The sequence below is a fragment of the Cydia pomonella genome, unplaced genomic scaffold (assembly GCF_033807575.1).
Source record: "Cydia pomonella isolate Wapato2018A unplaced genomic scaffold, ilCydPomo1 PGA_scaffold_162, whole genome shotgun sequence".
Classification (NCBI taxonomy): domain Eukaryota; kingdom Metazoa; phylum Arthropoda; class Insecta; order Lepidoptera; family Tortricidae; genus Cydia; species Cydia pomonella.
Genome location: NW_026907804.1, coordinates 209,610 through 226,968, shown reverse-complemented (window position 1 = coordinate 226,968; position 17,359 = coordinate 209,610). Strand labels below are relative to the sequence as shown.

General features: G+C 39.8%; 1 protein-coding gene across 3 annotated transcripts in view; it reads right to left on the bottom strand.

Moving 5' to 3' along the window:
• LOC133533412 (sodium-independent sulfate anion transporter-like) overlaps positions 1 to 5,858 on the bottom strand; it is a 37,258-nt gene extending 31,400 nt beyond the window's left edge. Inside the window, exon 1 of one of the 3 annotated variants that reach the window (XM_061872387.1) lies at positions 5,518 to 5,858. The gene's annotated coding sequence lies outside the window, so the exon portion shown is untranslated. The remainder of the gene's footprint in view (positions 1 to 5,517) is intronic. The other 2 variants (XM_061872386.1, XM_061872388.1) reach the window with 2 other exon arrangements.
• Positions 5,859 to 17,359: the final 11,501 nt, after the last annotated feature.

Here is a 17,359-nt window from a genome sequence, read left to right as displayed (position 1 = left end):
GGTACTTAACTGTTTAAAAAATATTTTTACTCGCAAACTACCACCGTGAGGTTGTCTGTGCTGTAAGTCAAGTGGAGTTCAATTTGAGAAAAAAAGGCAAAAATGTAAAACAATATGACAGATTTTGTTAGCATTTGACATACAATATAACCTAAAAGTTTTACGATCGTTCTTTTCATTGGTTTATATTCATTATTAACCAATATTTGAACTACTAACTAGGTAGGTAGACGTAATAGGAATAAAATCACGATTGTCAGCAAAAAGTGCGAGATTACGAAGAAATTAAGATAAATTGGTTTGTTTTCATTATTTATCTTATCTACCGTATTGAACTCCACACGTAGTCAAGCCGGAGTGCAGGGTGCAACAGTGACGTACTGCGGGACGCTATTCATACTTTACGTTACGGCCGGGGCCTTGGGCCCACCGGGCGCAAGGACGCGGCCCATCGACCGCGGCCCGCGGCCCGCCAGGGGAGCCCCTCACCCGGCTCGCTTCCAGACCCTATCTCGATTCGTGCAATGTGTTGGTAAGTTACGTACATAGCTGCATTTCTGTTAACATTTCATATTTATGTTCTGAAATTATTTGCAGGGTTTGGAATTGAGAGAAAATAGTAATCATCTATTTAAATTTGCTTTGTACTATTTTATGATAATAAATATTTAGGGACAATCTTACACAGATTGACATAGCCCCAAACTAAGCAAAGCCTGTACTATGGCAAGCAACGATATATTATGTACATACAAGAGATAAATACATACTTATATTCATAGATTGATACTATTCGACAGATTATACGATTGATGACTATTTAAATAAATAAACAAACAAATTGGCGGCAAACCCCTGAAGGAGTAGATGACGTACTTATCTAATACAGTAATATCTTCTTATTCTCTTTGGCGAAACTGAACGAGCCGGCTCACAGTCATATTGTGAGTATGATTACTGCATGGGGTGTCCTGTCCAAGAACTAAAGAGACTAGATCATTTATTTTCAAAATATGTCATATAAGGTAAACATCAAAAGTAATAATTTAGTTGAAAGTTATAGTTTGTACAAATTGTGTACAAATATATATTATCATTTAACTTCGTGTATTATGAAATTCTAAGTTTTAAGTACCTACTTTTACATACATTTATTATAGGTAAAATGTTGAATAGATATGGTTGTGTTGTAGGGCCAATAGTTGTACATATATCTACCTATAAAAGTTGTTTACAGTATTGTATAGTCTTGTCACTGGCATGGCCCTGGCACCCACTGGCATGCCACTAGCACCCACTGGCATGCCACTGGCACCCACTGCCATGCAATAAGGCCGGCGCCCCACTGCAGCGCACGCTATGTACACGACCCACGTTCCTATACAAAATTTCGTGGGCTTGCCCACGTTTGTATTAAAACGTGGGCCGTGGATGTAGCGTGCGCAGCAGTGGGGCGCCGGCCTAAAGGGTAGTGAAAGAACAACGACACTTATCAGTAGCATTAGGCTATATAAATAGCTACCTATATTAAGATGGGACAAGGTGCATTGTTTTCTCTACTACAGGTTAACATTTAATTTATTTGCCTCCATGAACTTTCAATTTTATTGTATCTGCGTAATAAGATTTAACATCTAAACGACATAATAAAATAGGGTTCCTAAACGGATAGGTAAGGATGGTTAAGGGATAAACCGCCCAGAGGTCGCACTCGCCTGCAGGGGATTTACATCGATTGATGTTCTTATCGGCTGACGGGTCCCACATACCTAAGCTTGTGTGACTATCTGGGTCACTAGTGTCACTACCCACTAGGCCAGACCGGTCGACAAAGTAATTAGTTGAATGTATGTTACAATGACAGTCTGATGCCTAACATGGAAACGACACAACTCTAAAGTTGCGGCAAAACTGTCAAGTTGCGTTTCCACCATAGATGTGCGAGGATGCGTAGCGACTGTAGCGAGGGATGTGTTAGGACGAACGGCAAATTAGCTGACCACCAGGGCGCTGAGAGAGCTTAGGGAGCACAAGAAAATAAAGTATAATATTGGTTCCTAACAATCACATCCCACGAAATGCAGTCTTATTGACCACTGGGTGCGTAGCCAACGAGGCAATCGTTAACGCTCCGTAGCGAACCGAAAGCAACTGTCACTACCGCACTAATATGAAAGAGTGATAGAGAGAGATTACGCTACTCCACGGAGCGTTAACGATTGGCACGTTGGCTACGTAGCCAGTTGCCAAAAAAGTTAGAGCATGCATAAACTTGGTGGCATAGGAACGAAGAACCTATGGGCTGGTTGGTGTGTAAATAAAGGGGTTATTATTTAGATCTATCATTTCGACACTTTTTGCTAGGAATACGTGTATCTGTCTCTGTTCTTAGCAGAAAGTGTCCTGAAAAAGAATAGATCCCTTGAACGGGATGTTTACCGAATGGGGTCCTCATGGTTTGGGCACCTGTCACTTGTCCTGTCACGGCTGTCACTGTGTCAGTCCACTCTACGTTTAATCTAACTTGGTGATAAAATGAAATCATTTTTATGGAAAGATTCACGCAGACCGCATCAAACCGTATATAATACGTATTATTGACTTTTAATTAAAACCTGTTGCTCATGTAACGTTGTTATTAGTCGATAAAAAAGAAATGACGATCGGAGACGTTTTAATTTAGAGTTGTAAAATAAAATATGCTGTCAGACCGATTTTACAAGCTTTTATTTAACTTCATATGTATAAATATTTCTTTTTTATTTTATTGATATATAGTATGTGGTAAATCTTGCAACTTAAATTTGACCCACTTCCCGGTTTCCAGTGAAGCTGAAACTTTACAAACATATGTATGTAAGTTGGGTGACACTGCAATATTATGGTACTATCGAGCTGATCTGATGATGGAGACAGGAGGTGGCTATAGGAACTCTGTGATAAAACAACGTAACCTGTTTGAGTTTGTAAGAATTGTCTCGATGAGAGTTGCCTGTTGAAAGAAAAGTTGGTACAGTCAGCGATAAAAGCTTGTATCAAAAAGCGGCCAAGTGCGAGTCGGACTCGCGCATGAAGGGTTCCGTACCATTTAAGACGTATTAAAAAAAAATCTACTTGCTAGATCTTGTTCAACATTTTACCACTTTGGACACACATTTTACCACTTTGGAACTGTCTCTCGCGCAAACTATTCAGTTTAGGAAAAAATGATGTTAGGAACCTAAATATCATTTTTGAAGACCTATCCATAGATACCCCACACGTATGGGTTTGATGAAAAAAATTTTTTTTTAATTTATTGACGTATTAAAAAAAAACTATTCACTAGATCTCGTTCAAACCAATTTTCGGTGGAAGTTTGCATGGTAATGTATATCATATATTTTTTTTAGATTTTTCATTCTGTTATTTTAGAAGTTACAGGGGGGGGGACACACATTTTTTCACTTTGGAAGTGTCTCTCGCGCAAACTATTCAGTTTAGAAAAAAATGATATTAGAAACCTAAATATCATTTTTGAAGACCTATCCATAGATACCCCACACGTATGGGTTTGATGAAAAAAAATTTTTTTTAAAATTTTTATGACGTATTAAAAAAAAACTACTTACTAGATCTCGTTCGAACCAATTTTCGGTGGAAGTTTGCATGGCAATGTATATCATATATTTTTTTTAGATTTTTCATTCTGTTATTTTAGAAGTTACAGGGGGGGGGACACACATTTTTTCACTTTGGAAGTGTCTCTCGCGCAAACTATTCAGTTTAGAAAAAAATGATATTAGAAACCTAAATATCATTTTTGAAGACCTATCCATAGATACCCCACACGTATGGGTTTGATGAAAAAATTTTTTTTTTTAAATTTTTATGACGTATTAAAAAAAAACTACTTACTAGATCTCGTTCGAACCAATTTTCGGTGGAAGTTTGCATGGCAATGTATATCATATATTTTTTTTAGATTTTTCATTCTGTTATTTTAGAAGTTACGGGGGGGGGGACACACTTTTAACCACTTTGGAAGTGTCTCTCGCGCAAACTTTTCAGTTTAGAAAAAAATGATATTAGAAACCTCAATATCATTTTTAAAGACCTATCCATAGATACCCCACACGTATGAGTTTGATGAAAAAAGATTTTTTGAGTTTCAGTTCTAAGTATGGGGAACCCCCAAAATTTATTGTTTTTTTTCTATTTTTGTGTGAACATCATAATGCGGTTCATAGAATACATCTACTTACCAAGTTTGAACAGTATAGCTTTTATAGTTTCGGAAAAAAGTGGCTGTGACAGAATCGGACAGACAGACGGACATGACGAATCTATAAGGGTTCCGTTTTTTGCCATTTGGCTACGGAACCCTAAAAAATGAACCTTTAACAACAACTGTATCTATGTCTAACTTATGTGGCAAATTAGGTGCATAAATTACATCTATTGTTTAAATTATTTAAATTTATATTGATTAAATAGGTATATTAAAAAAAATCTATTTAAAAAGGAAAAATTACATTTAAACATTTAAAATTAGGTTTTCAGTGTTCCAAAAATATTAAGTAAATTAGGCAACTATGCTAACTACCTACGTTTTATATGGAATCAGTACGTATAGGCAAGAGTTATCGGCGAGGAGGGCCCTGCTCGCGCACCGCCGGCGCCGTAACTCACACTCGTTCGTAAATATTACGAGGAAACTGTTGTTTTCCTCGTACAAGCTACATTAAGTGATATTGACTTTCCTTCCCCAACCCACCGGGACCGGCGATAATACGTGGTCGGGACTTGATGATGACTTCAGTATTCATGCATTGGAAGAACATCAATGATCGTTGGTCGTCAACCGATCTTTGTCAATTTACTTGTACATACGTGGTAAAGTAGGCCCTACGACGGTCGGCGCGCTGTCTCAGGCGCTGTGTTGACTAACAAACATATCTACTAGTCTACGTATATTTGGTTCGGGTACACATTAAACGTCTAATAGTAGGTCGTAACGGTTCATTTTTGGCTTTCTTTCGATCTAAAATTAAAGAACACGTAGGTAAGGTAAGTGTGACAACCGCGACGACAACACGAAATGAGATATGAGTTCAATTAGTCACTTCCGAATGCAAATGTCGCACAACGTTGATCCAAACAGTAGAATTTATTTTAAGGTTAATTAATTGCGTAGAATAATAATGATATTAAAGTATTTGTGTTTGAGTTAGGTAATTGTTCATAGTGGGAGCCGCGGGCGGTGCGGCGCGGGCCCGGCACTGCCGGCGGCACCGCAGCGAAAGTTCGCGGCGAACATCCGCGATCTGACAGATATCTATTTATTGTATTAGCACTTTCTCGATTTTTTCGCAAACAATAATTCAATAGGATACGACAAGAGCTCTTTATTATATAACTTTTCACTGGGGTCCCGAGCGAGTTGCTCGGAGCGACAGATTTTATTAGGCTTTTCTACTATTCGGTCGGTATTTGAACGAGGCGAACACATTGACAGGAAATTGTATTTTAGGGTACCTTTATAAATTTGTAGGGTCCTTATTTTCGAAACCGGTGATCGATCACTGAAAGGTGAGAGGGCACTGCGGACTCACTTGCGAGGGGCTGCGGGCTGGCCGAGTACGGCGAGCGGTGCACTGGGCGAGTTGTAGTCGTGGTGTCAGCTACTAAGTGACATGCCGCGAGGTTGGAAGCGGGAATTGGCCGGCGAAGGCACGGTGGAGCGCGCCGGAAACGTGTTGTGCGGAGCGCGGTCGGCGCGCGACTGAGTGCGCCGGGAGGCTGCGCGGCGTTCTATCTGCGCCGAGACCGCGCGCCGCGTCCACTGCGCGCTCCGCACGACGCCGGCGAGCCTGCGGCGAGGGCGGCGCGTGCAGTGCACGCCGCGCAGCGATAACAGATTGCCTGGAGTTATCAGCGCACATGTTTGCGTCCTGCACCGCGAGAATGTGTGCGTGCAGCCCTGCACCGGTGGCGATCCCGGGCCCTCATCGCTAATCTGATCGACTATTAAGTGAGCTTAGTAACTCACTATAACTCGATTCGAGACATGTGGGTAATTAATGTACTTCTTGAAATTGACGATGACACTGTTTTTTATGTTTTTGTTTACGATAATTTCAATCTGCAGCAGTGACAGCTTACTCTTCTCGGAAGTGGGGTCTATGTTTATTGCACAATTATTTAAAATCCAAATGAAATTGAATTGAATTGGTAACCAACCGTCACGCGCAATGAAATTCCAAACCAATAAACTTCATATTGATTTTTTACGTATATTATATTGGAGTCAGATCCCTGTATATTTAAACGAGAACCATTGTGTATGTGTAGCTTATAATACAATAATTATAGCATATTATATTGGCAACGATGGTATGAGTCGGTCGCCCGTTCATCTCTTTTCCATGCTCGGCGGCGGCGGCGGCGGCGGCGGCGGCGCGCACGCGCTCGCGTGCAACTAGGTATAATATGCAGTAGCCACTAATGTATAATACCAATTCAATCACAATAATCAATTTAAGAAACTGTTGACACTCGCTGTTACTTTATACTATTTTTAATGTTATTCATAATATCCTATTAATAAAGCATCAGGTTACAAGCTAGTTTATAACAAGATTCTAATACATATTGTTTTAAATTAGATAATTTAATAGATATTAAAACAGAATAGAATAGAAGAATAAAAAAAACGTTTATTGCAAAACAATTTACAAACAGCACCACATTATTAAAAAAAAAGAAAGAAAGAAGATCTAATACTAAAAATAATATTGCAAATAATAATAATATTAAAAGCAACTCCTAAGTGTTGTGTAGATGATCTATGTTAGATTTGAACAAATGTTTGTGTTGTTTGTCTAGCTAGAGAGAGAGAGTTAAGTTTGATTTATTATTTATTATATCTTTCTACTGTTTCTACCGTAGGTATATTTTATGCTTTATTTTCGTAAGTTCGGCCTGGCCAGCCACATTAGGGCCCATAATCGGCGTAATCCTTAATTGCTGAGGTCGCCGTCATCGAAATCGATGAGGAGGACTATATATATATACCGTAGGTATGATATTGATAACTGCTGATGATTACACAAGACATGATTGACATGTCAACCTGATTATAATGTCAATTTACACTTCACGTATATCTTATCTTATCTATTTTATGTTTTTGTTTAATAAACCACTAAGGAACAGGCTTAGGGAATATGGCAAAATTGAATTAAATTTATTTCACAAGAAATATTATGTATATCTTAGATTTCATACAAAAGCCCAAATGCCAAGAGACAACCTCTTTACTCGTCAATCTTGTGCTAAAGCAAAAAAATGGCACAAATCGTAAAATGTACATTTTTGGGCGTTGCTCGATAGAACGGCAGGCTCGATAGATCAGTTGTATCCGGCGAGGACCTCTGAGACGTGGATTCTGCGCTGATAGTGCTGATATTGGTTGCCAATTCAGCACGCGCCGGCGCCGCATCAGTGGCACCATCAGGGGCCCATTTCTCGAGCGGTATTGGACTGATGATATTATAGTCTACGAACTATCAAATCGTATGGGTGACCATGCCCACGGCAACACTAATAATATTAGACTCATACCGTTCGAGAAATGGGCCCCAGCGGTATTTCAGCGCCCGCCCGTCCCGTAGGTACATCTCTTTTGTACAACGAGCGCTCGCGCACACGACATGCTTCGACATGTCGGGCTGGCACTATTGAGCTCAAAAGATGGTCAATTTGAAACAAAAAGACCCACAAAATGAACACCAAACTACACTTATAATTTTTTTTGGTTTCTTGGCCAATGGAATGAATAAATTAGACACACACAAAATTAAAGTATGGGTACCCAAGGAACATAATTATTCAGTCAGACTGTCAGAGTCAACTGAAATAGACACACACATTAAATACCTATTTAATACGATTTCAATGTTAATTTGCACGTGTGCACCATTTTCGATGTGGTTTGATAATATGTACATAGTTAACCGTATATTGCACAAAAATAAATGTAGGTATAAACGTGAACCATTTAACCTTTTTGCCGCCACGTCAATGAAATAATAAAGTGTCATCAACGCCATGTCAAAAATGGCACGCATCATACAAACCTGACCAAAACCACGACTTGATATGAAGTCGCGGCGTGTGGGGCACGAATTGTACTGACTGTATATCAAGTCAATGGCGGCGAAAAGGTTAATGGTTTAATTTTTTTTTTTCAGTTTAAGATTTTTCGTCGTCATTTCCCACAGTTGTCCGCCTTTACGTATCTACTTTATTTTCTTAACCTGAATTATTTCTTTTATGGTATTGTGGTGTCTTAATTTGATGGGAAAATGCAAGAATTAAATAAACAAACAAATACTTACATGTTGGAAACACATAAATGCTAATGGACAGTATCATATTGAAGACCCCAGGACATGAAGTGAGCGAGCGCTTGTTGATCTGTTTTCCGCGACGCCGGCGCCGGCGCACACCACTCACGTGCAGCAGTTTACATAATGTTTACGTTATACTCGTTATGGGAGCATGCACATAATGTTTACACACATACCTAGCTACATGACACCCGACCCGGCGGAGGACGCGGTGCATATTCGGCTGCTGTGACCGACATTTATGTCTTCCTGTCGGCCTTTGCCGAAATAAAGCGGCTGCCGGAACGAGCGCGGTCGGAGGTTGCGTTGCGAGGCGAGGGCGGCGAGGTCGCAAGGAGCGACGAGTTAATATTTACTCCTCGGACGCTTATATTGACTATCAGCTTTGTGAGGTGCCAGTTGTTGCTCAACACAACAACAAAAGGGCTGTGGTTGCGTTTAGCAAATGTTTACGCACGCAATGCCAAGTTACGCGTATTTACACGATACATATATTGTTGTAACTATCTGCGTTAGAAATGGTCGTAGATGAAGATGTTTGAAATTGGGACGGCACCACACCCAAAAAACATCAATCAGTCACAGGTTTTATTCGGGAGCTCGTGTCTAGTACTAGTTTATTAGACTTGATTCATACTGTTCGTAACCTATCCTCGGACTTAAATTATTGACCCTCTCTAAAAACACCCCGATTAACCCAATCCAACTATCGCATACTTGTGTTATGGGCGCGCGTTGATGTCTTTCGGACGTCCCGTCGCGTGCGCATCGCGAGTAACCCTCGCTTGATTCTTTGTTTGCACTGCGTCATCGAACCTGTGTGCGATATCTTTGCTAATTAAGTAATTAGTGGTATTTAATAACGTATGCGTTATAATAAATGCACAAAAAGCTCCGTTCTGTGTCTCACAGAGCTCTCAGTCTTGGAGCTATTAGCATATACCCCTCCCCCGTGCGGCAGGTGATAGTAAACTATCCAGCACGTGACCGCGCGGCGCCCTACATACACACACACACACACACACAATCACACACACACACACAGACACACACGCACACACACTGACGTCACGCACATGCCATGCCGTGGCTTGTCAACAATCCCCGCGCCACGTTGCGCGCGTCTCATCGACAATCCCCGGTTACAATGTGGTACAATGCGGTTACAGACAATTAAACGATTATTCACTCTGTCATTTGATGACAATTCAAGTCTTTGGAAACCGCCAGGTGACGTTAATAAAGTAAAACAGTCTAATAAGCAATTCACCGGCGGTTACTAAACATCGCCGTTTTTCATCAATAAAAGTTGGGCAAGCTCCGAAGAAAAGTGGTCCGTTGCATTTTGTGACGGTGTCAAGGTCTGCGGTGCGCGTGCGCCTCGGTCAGGGTTCGGCGGGGTCGTCGACCGCGGGCGCGGGTGCAGGCTGCAGCGGTGGCGGGTGAGGGGCGGCGGGCGGGGGGGGGGGGTCGTCATGTGACTGCGGGCGCGGGTCGCGGGAGGCGCGGCGCTATCATTCACCGCCATCCGCGTGACGTCACGATACGTGCCGCTCCCGACTCGCGCGCGTCCTGATCCCGTCACACGCAACTTTTGACTTTGCTATAATACATATTTGTTTTTGATTTGGATTATACGTATAACAATAACTTTGCGGCAGAATTTTCTTTTTCTGGAACTCTGTCATGCGTCCAGCATGATATCTATAAAACAGACAATCATTAAGTTCCTACTGCCGTTTCCGCAAGAGTAATGTGATTGAGTTTATCACTCAAGGTTTTAGGGTTCCGTAGCCAAAATGGCAAAAATGGAACACTTATGGTTTCGTCATGTCCGTTCGTTGTAGAGGTTTCTATAATAGATGTTCAGAGACAGATGCATAGATCTTGTCCTGTTCTGACGTGTTGAGCACAAAAATAATGATGGATATAAGCCTGAAAATAAGATGACAGGTAGTATATATACCTACGGTGCTAACAAATTAGTTACCGATATTTTAAGAGATGGTACTTTACACTAAGGGCCTGTTACACAATGTCCAAGTAAAGTCCTGAATAAGCTACTCGCCACTTAAAAAGTTAACGTTGGCATTTCACAAATGATAAAGAGCCGGTCGGCTCTTCTTAGCCCTACTGGAGCCGAATACTACTAATTTGTTAGAACCGTATATATGTATTTCTAATGTTCAGCGCCCGTTCATCTCTTTTCTGCGGCGTTGGCGCACACTTCTCGTCCCTGTTACCATTTAGACTATTTTACACCATTATGTAAACTATTCATAAATAAATATTTGTATTTATTCATTACCATAATTCTTAAGGACTATTTTGTATAGGTAATTGAGTAACATAATATTATTAAATCCAAATAGAAAGTGAAAGAAAAAAGAAGAATGAAAAATCATTTAATCCATAAAGCACACATTCACAGGACAAGAAGACACAAAAACAACAGATAAAATTATATACACAGGAACAGAAAAAACCCCTGAGTCCAGCAATGTGTGCAGAAGGGAAAAGGCTTTTACTCGGCATATTGTTGCTATTCACCACCGAGGCTAATTGCAAGGCTGTTATTAGGTATATTAAATTCATAAATTAATTCTTGTTACCGCCCTTAATACACAATGTATTATTAAATGCTACAAAACCCTCTAGAGATTCATCAACAAAAATGTCATAATAAAACAATAGAAGTAGTAATAAAATGTAATCATAAAAGATTTTTCGTACGAGAACATTTTTTTCTCATTGCCGCAATTATATACAATATTACGTAACCTAAATTGATACACTACTTGCAAACTACTTATTCGTGTATGTTTATAGAGATATGGACTCAGTCATGTCCTTAAACTACGCCCAAACCTACAAGTGAGGTAGCTGAAATTCATCACGCTCGAATTTGGAGCGACCTGACTGGGGAAATATAGTATAGCTATGCTATAGTATTATAGTATAGTATGTATTAGGTATATTAAATTCCCAAGGGCAGTAAAGTAAGAAATGTCTCAGATCACATGTGTTTACTCGGCCGACAAACGCATGTGACCTGAGGACTGAAGCTGAGGCTCTCTTATCTGGCCGAGGTGTGTTTGGTGTTTACCATTTTTATTCTGTTCGGCGGAGCCACAAAGCTGCACCTCCGCTTAGCGCAGCTATCACCACGATCACGGGCTTGTCACTGACCTTACATTGACGTATTCGCTAACGTCTGCGTAACTTACTTTATATACACCTCGCTTGCACGCTCTATGCTAATATGCCAGTACGAGTGAGATGAGATGAGATGCATAGAATGTAAGTTTTGCACACGCTAGTGAATATGTCAGTGAGAAGCCCGTGGTAAGGCTAAAGAAGTGTCAGTAGAAGAACTGGTAATACTCGTAGGAACATTTTTAAAACAATACTATCAGTATCAGTTGCTAATGATGAAGGAGTTATATTTATATTTATAACTTTTATATTTGCAAACTGATTATACAGTGTAATTCAATTTAAATATTTATTTCAATTCATTTTTAATGTCGACTTTTAGCATGTATGGTATATGCTTGTGTTATGCGAGTCCTGAAGTCAGGTCATTATCATTATACAAGCAATAACGTTTAAATATTTAATACCAGAAATTATCGCGTCGTATGGCTGCGTCACAGTCATTATTAAAGTGACTCATCTTACATTTTGATAAATACTAGCCATGTGTGGCTGTCATGTGACATTATGTTTGACAGCATTAAGTCACATGTACCTTCATATAACAAACATTGTGCGGAGCCGAGACCTACCCGAAGAGTAGTATTATGTATAGCCATCGTTGCTGCAAGACTCCACGGCGGTTGCGTCAGGTCGCCCGCCGCCAATCATCATCATCGGCTATACCTGCATTCTATTCCTACTCACATCACATGTTCGGTGCCGTGATCATGTTACAGTACACTCCAAAACTATCAGTTATTTTATTAATTACCCATCTATGACGTATCGACACTAAAGTAGTATTTGCCACGGAAACAATGTTTTATGAATGTATACTCGAATATATTAGCTAGGATCTGGATATTGGCCGAATATAGGAAGAGGAAGAGCCACCAGTGTTTACAACATTATTCGTAGCGACCTGCAACCCATACCACGACTGTGACAGCTGTATTTCATTAGAAACCTGTAGCGTCTTTATGTGCCGCAAGATAAAGCCGTTGATTAAGGAAAACCTGCATTTTTAATTCCAATAAAAGCTGCCGAGCGGGTTATAGAAAACCCGACCAAATAAAAACGTTTGTGATTAATAAAAGCGGTTAGAGAAACGACGTCACGTGCGCGTGACCGGGCGCATTAATATACTACAATATAAAGATACGTATACATCATAAATGTATAATATTGTAAATAGGCAATCATAATGAATCTATGCGCATACGTTGAGTTCTCAGGCCGCGGCCGAGACTTGGCGGCGCGCGTTCTCACTTCGACAATCTTCGTCAAGTTTAGTGATTCAAGTGCGCACTTAATGATCATAATATGATGGACGAGATATTACGATTGCCCTTAATCTTGATTACCTTCGTTACAGTGGGCTGATAAGATTGCAGAGCGGCGAGTTATTAAAGTATTAAACTATTTACATGTTTCTCAATGCCGCTATCATGTGAGCAATCACAGAACAAGCTCCCTTCAGCCGAGAGATGACACATTCTATGTAATAACTACCATGTGGTTATCTATCTTACGTTTATACATTACATAGCCTTTTAAATGGTATAAATATGTAATTCGAGTCTTGGCATAAAACAATTTATGTGAATATGATCATGACCTGTGTGGACTATGTATTTTGACCAATTCAAGTTTTGTCGGTTGTAGGTAACGCAAACGTGTTACTTGTACTGCTTTCATAGGATGGTTTTGTCTTTATTATAGTTCGGGTTATATAAATAGAAGTATAAAGTATTAGTCTATGGTATAAGCAATTTTAGTGTTGATATTTCAATTAATAATAACAATGATAATGATCGATTCAATAATTCCACACGAGTATGTCAAGAAACACGTCATGCGACAATAAACATCGGCACATTATATGGACTGTCACGTGACGGAGGGAGCGGGGCTTGTACAGTCGCCATCAGATATATCGGAGCGGCCGAAGCGCTCAAAAATATCTGAATAAGTACGCCTTGACAATAGATATGCTCAGATATATGTGAGCGCCTTGGCCGCTCCGATATAGCAGGTAGCGGCTCTATCAAGATATAGTTCTGACCTGACCATAGATCATTATAGCGAGAATGAAAGGTCTGTTGATGATCTGTTCACTATGTTGCTGGTTGCGTTGGTACATATCTGAACGAACATGCGAGAGGCGCGTGCTACCTGTGGGTACTCCAACTACTTTGTAATTAATTTGCTCAATTATAGAGAATTGCAAACTGCAATGTACCTATTAGCAGAACAGCATTATTGCTTGTGCAGTTCCAATCTTGCGGCATTTGCTACCAGAGCGCTTTTGATATTACATTTATTTGTGGGTAAAATAATACTATTTAGATGTTTATTAAATACTTACTAGCTATAATGCTGGTGCATCAGCATTATAGCTATTAAATACTTAATAGCGATAATGCTGGTGCATTCACAAAAAATAACCATGTTCGGAAGACTGTCAATTTTACTATGCTGCTGAATAACGGGTCCGCTGTTCGTGGATGTGCGTCGCAAAAAAATGAGTTAGCATTTGCGTCGCGCGCAGGAGATACCATCGTTGACTTACTGACCAATCGTCAACCACATTGAAACTAGATAAGGTGCATTAATGTGAGTTAGTATAATACATTACGGTGCGTCGTCGGCGGAGCGCTCGCCGCTCTTCGATACAATTCGATGGCTCGGTAAGTCATTGCTTTTCAATTTAGTCCGTAAATTGGAGATCAATTGTAGCGCGCCTCCGCTGACCCGCGCCGGCCCGGCCCGCGGCGCCGCTGATATAAATAGTACGCATTAATGACCACTCCGGCTCGAGAGCGATCGCTGTGGACGTTGTTCTATCCTGAATACGAATAAGTTCCATACCATTGGCTAATTTACGTACAACCTCTCTTCTGAGAACATAACAAAAAAGTTAACAACCCAGGTTACCTACCATAATATAGGTAATGTATTGAATCACGTTTTATACAAAAACTTGATTTTCATTCACTTTGCAATACCTATCTACAGGAAAGATGCAAACTAGCTAAGCATACAATAAAACGTGTATGACCCTAGTATTTCCTTCCCTTGTCGCAGAGAAGGGTTCCCAGTTCCCACTCGGTGTCTTGGGATTATTGTTTTACTATGTTGTTTCACTTGTCAATAAGTAAATAAATAAATAAATATTATAGGGACATTCTTACACAAATCGACTAAGTCCCACTGTAAGCTCCAGAAGGCTTGTGTTGTGGGTACTCAGTTAACGAAATACTTAATATACTCAGGAACAAATATCTGGGTTTATAACACAAATAAATGCCCTTACCGGGATTCGAACCTAGGACCATCGCTTCATAGGCAGGGTTACTATCCACTAGACCAGATCGGTCGTCAAAAAAAAAGTTCAATTTATATTAGGAAAACTCAAATGCAAACTCAAAACCCTATTCAGTGATGTCTTCCTGATAACTTTCCAGTGTATTCCATACCATAATGTACTCATGTATTCCTAAAATCTCTCTACTATGAGTACGCAACAAAATCTTGGAACGTGTTTTTATATTTGTTAATATCGTTAGATGTTAGATAAGACAATATGATTTAATGGCCGAAGTCATAGATTTGTTATCAACAGTTCAAGAGCCGGTATCAGACACCTTGATCGCGAGGTATTGCACTTCGAGTACCAGCATGTCTACTGTAAGAGTACTTGTACTAGGTACCTAAAGGTCGCATTCTAACCTAGATCTTCTTATCTTACTCATAAGTAATTGTCGTTACACCAGGTAACTTCATTGTGTTTAGACATCCTTGCCTCGGTGACGTACCTAAACATCGTAAGCTGAATCTCTGGCTGAAATAAATGTCATAATACGAAACAAAAACGACTCAAGCCTCAAACCCGCGTCTTCGTGCAACACAGGCCATAACCATAATAATTTCAATTTAATTTTATTTAAGGACCAACTGAGATCATTTTTCGTGTCTAGGGGCACGGTAGTGCCCCCGCCAAGACGAGCAAAGCGAAGCGCAAGGGTACTACCTACCTTTTCTCGAAGCGCTTCGTCTTTTTTGAACCCTCATAACTTGTGTTTGGATTATACCATATAAACAACATTCTCAGGATATAATGTCAATAGTGTACTTATTAAGCATAAAAAAATTCAAGCTCTTGTATTTTAGATTTTATTAATATCTAAAAAAAACGATTTCGTCACTGACTCACTCACTCACTCACTGATGATCATGAAAACCCTTAGGGTACTTCCTGAATTCCTAGAAAACTGAATTTTGGCATGTATGATAGTATTTAATACACAAACAACAAAAAAATTCAAAAACTTGATTTTTTTTGCCTCTAAGTGGGTGAAAAGGGGGTGGAATTTTTATGGAGAATCAATAACCGCTGAAACGGTTTAGTTGAAATTGGGTATGTAGATAGTTTTTGTTATGAGGAAGGATATAGAATAGTTTTTAACCCCAAAATTAAGGGTGAAAAGGGGGAGGAAAAGGGCGTTAGGGGGGAAAAGGGGTAGAAGTTTGTATGGGGATCCATTAAAAAAGCAAATTGTATAAAAGATGCCCCCAGATACGTATTTCACAATTTTTAATAGTAAATTACACCCAACCCTTTAAATTAGGGGATAGAAGATTGTCATAAGCAACTTACAAAAAGAAGTATATAAAATCCCATCAAAAACATTTTCACGTAAAATGTAGCCAAGACGAAACCATAAGGCTCGCACTGTCAAAAAGTTATCAGATCTCTTGTAAAGCTAAGCTTCTGCCTCATGTCGTGCGACAAGGAAGCGGCGCGCGTCGGGAAATACCCACAAATGACAGCACTCCAACAATAGGTACTTGCGGTCTGTTCGTAAAATGCGGTTTACCCGTGCATAACAATCATCTTAACTAGGTACTATCGAGTCACCTGAAAACATGACTATTGACATGGCAATAAAACCATTGAAAGATTAAGTAGCCCTCCACAATGGCTGATGAAATCACGGTTGACGTGACGATTGTATATCATACGGGCAAATAAATAAATTCTAAATTTAAAATCTATAGCGGTACTACCTAGTGTAATTTTAATTTGTTTCTTATTTATTTATCAGACACAATAAATAAACTAATCATTAAAACTAAAACTGAACTATGATAAATCTTTATTTATATTGCCTATTTTCTTATTTTATATTTTTATATTCATCATAAAGTACCAAACTAAACAAAAATTCCAACCAACCCAAAGTCAACATGTCAATCGTTAACGTAGTCGTACTTATATGAGAGAGTGATAGAGAGAGATTACTATGCTACGCTACAGGGCGTGAACGAAAGGCACGTCGGCTACGCGGGCTGGTTAGTAGTTGTATAATTAGATACTAAAGTTGCCGATCTAGCGAACGGTTATTATAGCACTGGCGTCTGCCATTCCATAGGACTCTGTAAAAGTTTTCTTACTGAAGCTTACAAGGACGAAAATCCAATTTTCTGCCCTCCGGGCGGAAATCGTCAACTTTGCTCCCGCTGCGCTAAACGAAGATGCCGCTTTCCGCCTCCGTCGAGCAGAAAAATAGTATGCGCACCACGGGAGGAAACGTAGGACATTCCATCCCGCGTGTTTGCCACCCTCGCCTTCGACTCGGGTAACAATTTTACACACGGCACGCAATTTCCTACTTTTCTTCCCTTGGGACACAAATAACTATTCGTGTTATAATATTTCTAATATTTCTTATACATATTTTATTTATTAAAATAATAATATTCAA